This window comes from Gekko japonicus, unplaced genomic scaffold, assembly GCF_001447785.1.
Source record: "Gekko japonicus isolate JY-2015 unplaced genomic scaffold, Gekko_japonicus_V1.1 scaffold141, whole genome shotgun sequence".
Classification (NCBI taxonomy): domain Eukaryota; kingdom Metazoa; phylum Chordata; class Lepidosauria; order Squamata; family Gekkonidae; genus Gekko; species Gekko japonicus.
Window position 1 is genome coordinate 1,352,800 of NW_015176455.1, and position 10,369 is coordinate 1,363,168.

Below are 10,369 nucleotides of genomic sequence, written 5' to 3' on the forward strand. Positions count from 1 at the left end.
GAAACTCCCACCACCCCAAGCTTCAGGGCTGTCTCGTTAAAGGCGTGCGGAGGCCAGACTTGCAAATGAGAAAAAGCAAGCTCAGGGTTCGTGGGTCACATTTTGGGCTGTGGAAGAGGAACCGGCTCCATTCCTGGAGTTCTCTCGAGTTCCTGCGCTTTTGGTTTTGCTTTTTGCCAAACCGGCTCCCAAGACTGCTCCAGGTGCTCCGGCCTGAGGGCTGCTGGGGGCGAGGCTCGAGTGCTCATTACCTGTGGAGCTGAGGCTCAATATCTCCAGCTGCTCCACCACCTTCCCTTCCCTTGGTTTGCTCGGGGACATCACATGCAAGAGGTGGAATTTGCTCCTACAAGTCCAAGGCCACCACGCCAGGGCTCAGGGAGGCAAGGGAATGGTTTGCCCCCTCCACGCGGGCGTCACAGCTGCCAAGAACAGCGACGGCAGCCATAACTTTTTAAAGAACCCCTCTGAGAGCTGGGAGAGCCAGAATGACCTCTCACATGTGATGTCCAAGCAGCATCATACGCAAGAGGTGGAGTTTGCCCCTATGAGTCCAAGGCCACCACCCCGGGGCTCAGGGAGGCAGGAGAACGTTTCGCCCCGCCCCTCCACCCCGCGCGGGCATTGCAGCTGCTGCCGAGAACAGCGACGGTGGCCATAACGTTTTAAAGAGCCCCTCCCGAGAGCTGGGGGGACCAGAATGACCTCTCGCGTGACATCACATGCTAGAGGTGGAATTTGCCCCTACGAGTCCAAGGCCACCACCCCAGGGCTCAGGGAGGCAAGGGAACAGTTCACCTGGAAGAGTGATCAGTTCACCTGGAGGATCAGTTCACCTGGAGAAAATGACTACTTTGGAAGGTGGACTCTGGCTTTATATACCACTGGAGTCCTTCCCTTCCCCAAACCCCAGCCTCTTCAAGCTCCACCCCCAAACTCTCCAGGTATTTCCCAACCCAGAACTGGCAGCCCTATATCCTGTATCCCAGACTTTCTCTTCTCCCCACCCCAAACTATCTGCTTGAGCTGCAGGAAAAAAGGCAAGAAGCAATCTGTTTCTTTCTCCTCTTTCCTTTGCAATGGGGAGGTCACAAGCCTTTGCTGCTGATCTCCAGCTTCTCTGTGTAGTGATTCTGGGTGGGTATGATCACAAGTCCATTCCCAGATGGTCACTCACAGTGATTGTTGATATGTCTGACTGCTTAATAGGGTCACTGCAAAATGTGTTGCATCCCTATGGAAAACCTAAGATGGCTTGTATATAGAGGTACTAGTGTATGCCTGATTCCTTCCAACAGGTGGTGGGAATTTTTTGCCCTGTCATTGTTTGATGGAAATATTGGCTTTTCCTAGGGTTGCCAAGTCCATCTTCCACCCCCAGCGGGGGACTTTGGGGGCGTTCCTGGAAGGGGTGGGGCATCCCCAACGTGATGACGTCATGTTGGGGACATCTGCCCCCCCGGCTCATTACTTGTGGAGCTGAGGCTCAATTTCTCCAGCTGCTCCGCCACCTTCTGTGCTCTTGGTTTGCTCAGGGACATCACATGCAAGAGGTGGAATTTGCCCCTACGAGTCCAAGGCCACCACCCCGAGGCTCAGGGAGGCAAGGGAAGGGTTCACCCCACCCCTCCCCCACGTGGGCATCGCAGCTGCCGAGAACAGTGACAGCAGCCATAACTTTTTAAAGAGCCCCTCCGAGAGCTGGGGGAGCCAGAATGACCTCTCACGCGAGAGGTGGAATTTGCCCCTACGAGTCCAAGGCCACCACCCCAGGGCTCAGGTACACACACCCTATTTGCACCACGCTGAGAAGAACTGAGATGTAAAGGGCTGCCAGGAACCACATGAAGGCACAATTGTCCCATGCTCATGGGAGAACTGTGCACTTCATGTCCGACATCTGGACCTCCTGCCAGGCGCATGATTCGTATCTCTCATTGACTGGACTGCGTACTGGTGACAACCAAGTGACTTTTGGGTGGGGGAACTAATGTTAGGCAGAGCCAGGGCTACATGCTTTACCATTATGTCTCTCAAGACAAAACAAGTCCTCCCCCCTTAGATGGCATAGCACTGATAATCTGAGATGTGGGGAGGGGCCCTTCTGGCTCTTTGGGACCTGTGAGGCTCTGCTCCATGTTGAGAAACTCGATAGCGGACAACATCTCAGCCACCACTGAGAGACAGTTAGTGGCGTGGGTAGGCCTCACCATGGGCTACATCGTGACTGGTGGTGGCACAAACATGAGGGCAGTGGCAAAGCGACTGGGTCTGATGTACATTTACTGTGTGGCCCAACTTCTCCACCTCATGGTCAAGGATGCTTTGAAGAGAAGAAGAGAAGAAGAGATTGGATTTATACCCCGCCCTTCACTACCCAAAGGTGTCTCAGAGCGGCTTACAAACTCCTTTCCCTTCCCCTCCCCACAACAGACACCCTGTGAGGTAGGTGGGGCTGAGAGAACTCTGACACAAAAAAAAAATCTTTTTCAAGAACAGCTGTGCCAGAGTTATGGCTTGCCCAAGGACATCCAGCCAGGTGCAAGTGGAGGAGTGGGGAATCAAACCCGGTTCTCCCAGATTAGAGTCCGCATACTTAACCACTACACCAAACTGGCTCCTTTGGGGTTGGGTTCTGCAGAGGATCCCAATCTGGATGCTGTAGCCCGTGAGTTCTGGCATCTCCTCCACAGGGCCGGCCCGAGGTTTTCTGGCGCCCTAGACAGGGCTACCGTCTGGCGCCCCCTTCCGTGTGCCCCCAATTACGCAATTGCCAACCTCCAGGTAACTGTAATGGCAATAGCTTACAAAGCACCTCTCCCCTCTCCCAGCCTGAGGCGCTTGTTCCGGAAGGAGAGGGCTGGAAACTCCCCCCCCCCCAACCACCCCCCCAGAACCCCCCCTGTGTGGGCTGGGAGAGGACGCAGAGGGGCGACCTGCCCGGGGACCTCCTCTGCCCACCCCCCCCCCAGCAGCCCTGCAGATCTCCGCCTTGCATGGGCCGGGAGACGACACCAAGGGGCCGCCCACGGACTTTCTTGCAGGCTGCCGAGCTGAGCCCCGGATGCGGAGTGGAGGCCCCTCATTGACCCCAACACACCCGGAGGGGAGGGCGCTGCTGCAGGGGTTGAGCAGGGCGGGGGACCGTCCTTTAAATACCACTCTTCCATGTCCTTCTCCCGGACCCAGTCTCTGTTCTCCCCCAAGCTATGCTTGCTGCGCTCTTTCAGTTTAGGCACCCAAAGGCATACTTACTATCTGCGAAGAGAGGAGCGACAGAATTGAGAAAGAGATGGAACGCCGGGGAGGAACAGACTGGACATCACCTTCTCCACCGAGGAAAAGGCGGTGCTTCCACCAGGAGCCCTAGAGAATGCATCCCCTTGAGATTGAGAGTTCTGTTTGCCACATGTTGTATGCCTTGAACTCCGGTTCAAACACGGCGCTCAGCTATCCCCTCAACACCCAGTTCAGTACTCTTGCCAAGACAGAGTCCTTCTTTGTTGCAGTAGCAACTTCTCCGGACCGTAGTGGAGACTGAGGTAGTTCATCAAGAAGGCAAACATCCGCCGTTGGCGCCGGGGTAGGATCAGCAGTCTCTGGAAGGGGGCAACGGCTGAGAGCGTCCGCATGGCCGATAGCTTTCCCCGGCCTGTGCTCCAAATCGTACTCATATGCTGACAAGCATAGTGTCCAGCGTAGCATACGAGGGGAAATAACGTTTGGGGTTGGCCGGTCGGGTGCGAAAATGCCCAAGAGGTGATCAGTCACGATTAAAAACTTGCGCCCATACACAAAAGCATGAAACTTCTTCACGGCTGCAATTAGCCGAAGGGGTGACGCTTTTCTTACAACCCGCCCCTCCCCCCGCCGAATTTTCGTCTCCCTCTGCTTCCACACGGGGGAGGGGGGCTGTCAGTATCCTGCTGGCGCTAATTAAAGCAAACAAAACAGAGACTTAAAGCCTGAGACAACCGCCCCCCCCCAGACGCCCGGAAAAGGGCTGCGTTAATTCTCCCAGGACGAGCGCACCGTCGAACAGCATGCATGCCGCAGCGAGCTCAGCTAGCCTAGCAGGCAGGCAGGCTTTGGGCAGGATGACGGTGGGGGATTTCGGGGGGCGGCGGCGGCAGGGCAGTTGGCACCCTGGATGGGCCGGCACCCTAGGCCAGACACTAGCTGGCCTAGTGATAGAGCCGGCCATGCTCCTCCAGAAATGCAGGTACATCATGTGTCACTTCTCTCTCAGTGAGAAGAACATCTTTCTGCTGCACGAGAAGCAGACACTGACAGGCATGCTGGTGTACTACCTGCTTGGCAACGTCACCACTCACTGGAACTCCACCTGTGTCGTGCATGAACGCTTGGTGGAGCAGGAGAGAGCCCTGAGAGCGGGGTCATTCAGGAAGAGAGCCGGCTCATTTAGGAGGACTGGTTGACCATCTCTCAGTCTGTGGAAGTTTTTAAGCCCTTTAAGAGCTACACAGAAATGCTCTCATCTGACACTGCAAGTCTGGCTCTGGTCATTCCCATGATCCACACAGCTTGTGAGTAATTGGTCTCATTTCTGGAGCCAGCTGCAGGACATGCAGACATGCTTCCAGTAGTGTGCACGCTGGTGAGAAAGCTGCAAGATGGATTCAAGGACCGCTTTGATTCTGTTCTCCAGCAGAAAGTCTACATCTTGGCGACCATGTGTGACCCACGCATCAAGGGTAAGATCGCTGAGCAGGCCAATGAGTTCACTCAATGGCAAGACGAGCTCTCCCGGCAAGTTGAGCGCAGGCGGGCCAAGCCCATTCGTGGGGAGGGTGGGGTATAAATGTAATAAAATAAATAAATAAATTAGAGGGGCACATTGGCACAAGCTGATGGAGAGGATTGGGGGCACCCTCTTTGGATGCCCCTAAAATTGGACCCCCTGGTCCAATCTTTTCCAAACTTGGGGGTTCTTTTGGGAAGAGGCTCCAGCAGCTACAGTACAAATTTGGTGCCTCCACCTCAACCCCCCTCCCCCCAGCCTCCCTGAATACTTGTTAGAAGATTTTTGCCATTGACTACAATAGCCCCATAGGATATAATGGAGCCGAAAGTTTTTGGGAATACCAAATATTTTTGGGTACCAATACAATACCACTATTGTATTTGGGTATATTTGGGAATACTGAAAAAATTCAGCTGTATTATACCCAAATCCGAAAAAAACTAATTTTTTTCCTGCACCCCCCTATGCGAGATTGGTTTAGTGATTTAGCACTCACATAAGAATTTTTTAAAAAAATCTCTGAGGAAAATCATGCACAAGGTGAAAAGGGGTGGGGGAAAGAAAGCCAGGAAGTGCTATGGGAATTTCAAACAGCATACCACATTGATTCAGAATCACAAAGAGGTGGTTGAAAATGGAAGAAAGACAATTTATGTCAACAATGGCTCAGGCATGCTTCACCTATGGGAGCCTACCTGATTGGTATGAAAATGTAAATAAATTCTGCAAGCAGCCGGTTACTAAAACAGGTCTGTCTGAAATGACAGAAAACCCCAATTAGTAATCAGCAACTAAAATGGAATAGATAGGCAGTCTGAAAAGGGTCTATGTCAAGAAAGCCAATAGACTGTGAACATTCATCAGCCACAGTTAGCTGGGAAAAAAACATTATATTGAATGCTGCCACTAAGCAGACATGAAACTACTTGAAACACTGCTTATTTTAAATTGAAAACAAATCATGAATGTGATGAAGGCCTAACCACACATTACAGTGTAGCTCATCAGTACACACTAGTTTTCCCCAAGAGAACAAGTCGCAAGTCCCCAGAGCCAACCTGGAAATCTAAGTTGGGGTTAGTCCTACCTGATAAATAATCTGAAGTAAATGACTTAAGAGACAACAGAATTGTGAACAAATAGGTCTGAATGCCTAATTTGTGCAAATTGACTCATCCCTGGTCTGGAGAGAGCTCTCTGAAAACAGATGCCTTGGCATCATTGAGATGCACTGAGATTTCAGCTGTTGTTACATGATGAAACCTTCAATGGCGCTGCTGTAGCACTGAAGTGCTATATTGATCTAGTGCTATAGCACTTGAACATTAGAAATACATTAAAACGTTCGTGGAAGATCATGCTGTGAAAAAGGGAGGGGGGGAAAGTGTGGCGCTGTTTGAAATAGCCATATTGCTTCAGAGACGGCTCATTAACAGAATGAAATTTGCTGTATGAAACCTCCATTCCTCTATCACTTTACTTGGAACTGGGCCAATGACAGATAACATCTAGTTTAGAACAGGAATATGAAAGGGGCCCCTGATATTCCTTAGAGGTCTCATCCAAATACTAGCCAGGGCCAACCCTGCTTAGCTTCTGAGATCCGACGAGATCAGGCTAGCCTGCGCAATCCATGTCAGGGCACACACAAAGCTAGCATGTTATAAAGAAGAGTAGTTTAGAACCCTGTCCCTCATGATTAGGTTCACATTTGTAGGTATAATTTTGGAATCATTCAGACACAGAAGTGGCACAGTCCACGACAGGTTGATCATGTGGAAGCTTATTGGTTCTAACTTTTAGGCTGCTAAGAAGGGAGGGGGAATAAAAAGGGCTTTTTGCCACTTTTGCAATTAGTGATCAGAGCCAAAGTTCAGTGGTCATGCACATGCATTTTATGCAGAACAGCTCATTGTTAACTCCCATTACCTTTAGTTAACAGTATATCAAACAGAGATGAGGAACACCTCTACTTGGTACCTGGGAATTCTGTTACCACTCAGCTTTCCAACAGACAGCATAGGGATGGATGGACCTATGGACTGTGTGTTTCAGTGTAAGGTAACCTCATAGATGTAAATGTAATCACTTATTATTGAGCAAACTTCAGAGGACGGTGGAAGACAGGAAGGCCTGGCGTGATCTGATCCATGGGGTCGCGAAGAGTCGGACTCGACTGTGCGACTGAACAACAAAATCACTTATTTTAGCCATAGGCTATGAAAAGCTCCAGACTCCTCCGCCATGTTCTTTTTTCTTCCTAGTGGTATCATTAACATACATAAATCCATCAATTTGGTCTCAGTTAATTAACTTAAACGTAATTTGACTTCGTAGGATAGGATAGTGATTTTTTTTTCTCCCACTGAAAATATTCTCCATTTGAAACAGTTGAAAGCATATCAAACTAAATTGCCAATGAAATGGCTGATTTCTGCCCAAGCAAACGCAGATGGTCTTGGTTTCTGTCCAAAGATTAGCAGGAGATGAAAATCTCCTTTGCAGTGTGTAGTCAACACTAATGGCATTTCTAATGAACAATTTGCAGCAATCTCAAAACATAGTGATCTCTGTTTTGAGATTAAAATCAATATTGTTCTCAGTTCGGTTCAGGCAGCCACATTGCTACAGCACAAGAGCTTGTAGGCTGTTCCACATATAGCTTTTTAAAAAGCTACTGATAATTCAGAATTCTGATTTTGAATTCAGCATTTTGGTCCCACTTCAAAATCTGATGACAGCAGATTAACAGGCAGCCTCCTAGTTCCCTTAGTTCCCTTAGTTTAAGGGATGGTTTCTTGATTGGTTGCATATTGGTTTCCTGGCTAAGCAGCCACTAAAAGAGTCTCTAAAAGTTAATAACTCTAGCTAGGGAGAGGCCAGAGACAATGTTAACATCAAGGCAGTCATTAGAAGGAAGGGAAGATGACCTGCCTGAATTGAGCACTTAGAATCAAAAAGGTGGCAGAGCAGTTTTTAAACTAAATCCTGGGGGAAAGCCGATAGGAGATGAAATGTTTCTAGTTTGGAATGGTTCATCTCTATGAGATGAAAGGGTAGCTTTTACTGTTCTAGTGGGAAATGGATTAGGACTGGCCACTGAGAGGGTGACAAACAATATTGGCTGCCTGGCAAGGTCTAGTGGCAAAAGGAGGAAGGCTGCAGGCCTAATCTGTCTGGGGAATTATAGATGTTTACATGCAATTACTAAAAGTGTCCAAGGTAAAATGGGGGAGCTGGAATCAAATCAAATTTATTATTACGGTTCGTGACCAGCACAAGATCAGTTACAACAATGTACATGAATCTGATGTTTTAGGAAATACACAATATTTAAAATTACTGAGTGGCCTATGCATTCTTAAAATCACAGAACAGAATGAACAAAACATCTACATTTTATGATTCAGCTACATTCTGTGTTAATTCCCTGTGAATTCTGCATGATGCTGCAAGAAATCTGGCACAGGGGAGTGGGGGAAGCTGGAATGCTTAGTGTCAGAGGAGAACATAGACACTGTGGGAATTTCAGAAACTTGGTGGAATGAGGATAATTAGTGGGATACAGTGATTCCTGGATATAAATTATATTGGAAAGATAGGGAGGGAAGGGTCTGAGGTGAAGTGGGTCTGTATATCAGAGAGGGTATACAGTCCAGTAAAACTGAGAATCTACAAGAAATAGATTAACTTACAGAAATGCTATGAGTGGAAATAGTTTGCCCCAAAAGAAGCTTAACTCTGGGAAATTTGTTATTGCCCACCAGATCAAAGGTTAGAGGATGATTTAAAAACAGCAAAAGAATTAAGGAAAGCAGCTAGATGAAATAACTGTCATAATAGGTGATTTTAACTACCCACGCATTGATTGGGTCAATATGTGTTCAAGTCAGGAGAAAGAGATTGGGTTTCTAGATACTCTCAACAACTGTGCCGTGGAACAGTATGCTGCAGAACCTACCGGGGGGGGGGGCATCTTGGACTTGGTCCTGAGTAATGCTCAAGACTTGGTGACAGTTTTGACAGACAATGTAAACGTGATAGCACCAGTTGGGAACAATGGCCATAATGCTATTAAGTTTAGCATTTATGTAAATAGTTTTCCAAAAAGACCAACACAACCACTTTCACTTTAGAAGGGGTAACCTCTCAAATGAGGGGACTTGTGAAGAAGAATCTGAAAGGAAAGATGAGGGGGGGGTTCAAATCCCTTAGGAGAGCTTGGTGGTAAGAAGGATTCCTTTAAGCAATGGAAGTCTAGTCTGAGTGAGGTAAATAAAAAGGAGTGCAAGCTTTGGCAAATAAAATGCAAGACAGTGATCAGACAAGCAGAAAGGGACTATGAGGTACATATTGCAAAAAAGCAAGGCGAACAATAAAAAATTTTTCAAATTCATTAGAAGCATAAAACCAGCAAGGAAGGCAGTAGGGCCCTTGGATGACCAAGGGGTGAAAGGGTCACTACAGAATGATAGGGAAATGGCAGAGAAGCAGAAAACATTTTTTGGTTTTGTCTTCACTGTGGAAGATGGCTTGCCCACTCCAGAACTGCTGATTTTTTGGAGGGTGTTAAAAACCCTGAGTCAGATTGAGGTGATGAGAGATGAGGTCCTATGATTGATGGACAGATTAAAAACTGACAAATCACCAGGCCCAGATGGCATACATCCATGAATTCTGTAAGAACTCAAATGTGAACTTGTGATCTCCTGACAAAAATATGCAACCTATCACTAAAATCTGCCTCCATTCCCAAAGGTAGTCAATGTAACCCCCATCTTTTAAAAAGGTTCTGGAGGAGAGATCCAGGCAATTACAGGCCAGTCAGTCTAATGTTGATACTGGGTAAGTTAGAACATAAGGACACAAGAGAAGCCAATGTTGGATCAGGCCAATGGCCCATCTAGTCCAACACTGTGTCACACAGTGGCCAAAAATACCAGGTGCCATCAGGAGGTCCATCAGTGAGGCCAGGACACTAGAAGCCCTCCCACTGTTGCCCCCCCCAAAGCACCAAGAAGCATCACCTGCCCCAGCCTGTGAGTTCCTATCTGTACCTTGTGGCTAATAGCCACAGATGGACCTCTGTTCCATATGTTTATCCAGTTCCTTCTTGAAGCTGTCCATGCTTGTAGCCACCACCATCTCCTGTGGCAGTGAATTCCATGTGTTAATCACTCTTTGGGTGAAGAAGTACTTCCTTTTATCTGTTCTAACCCGACCTTTCAGCAATTTCATGATGCTGTTGATGAAGAATCAGTGTGGATTCCGTTGTGTCTTCACCACTGAAATCTAATGTTAAGCTTGAAACCTCAGCCAGGATTCTAATCTGAAACAATACCATTGGCTGAAGCTTATTGTAACCAATCAAATGTAAGAGAACTGGGCTGGAGGGAACAGTAATGATTGGATGTTATCCCTGGACAGTGATTGGACCTTAACTGTGTGAGGGCATGGCTACACCAGCCCGGGATTGTTTAAAAAGGAGCTGTGCACCACTGTTTGTGTTCTGTGTGATCTCCGGATGTTCTCATTCTTAATAAAGCTGATTCACTTGTTACTTACATCGTTGTTGAGTTGCATACTTAACAGATTCAGTAGGGA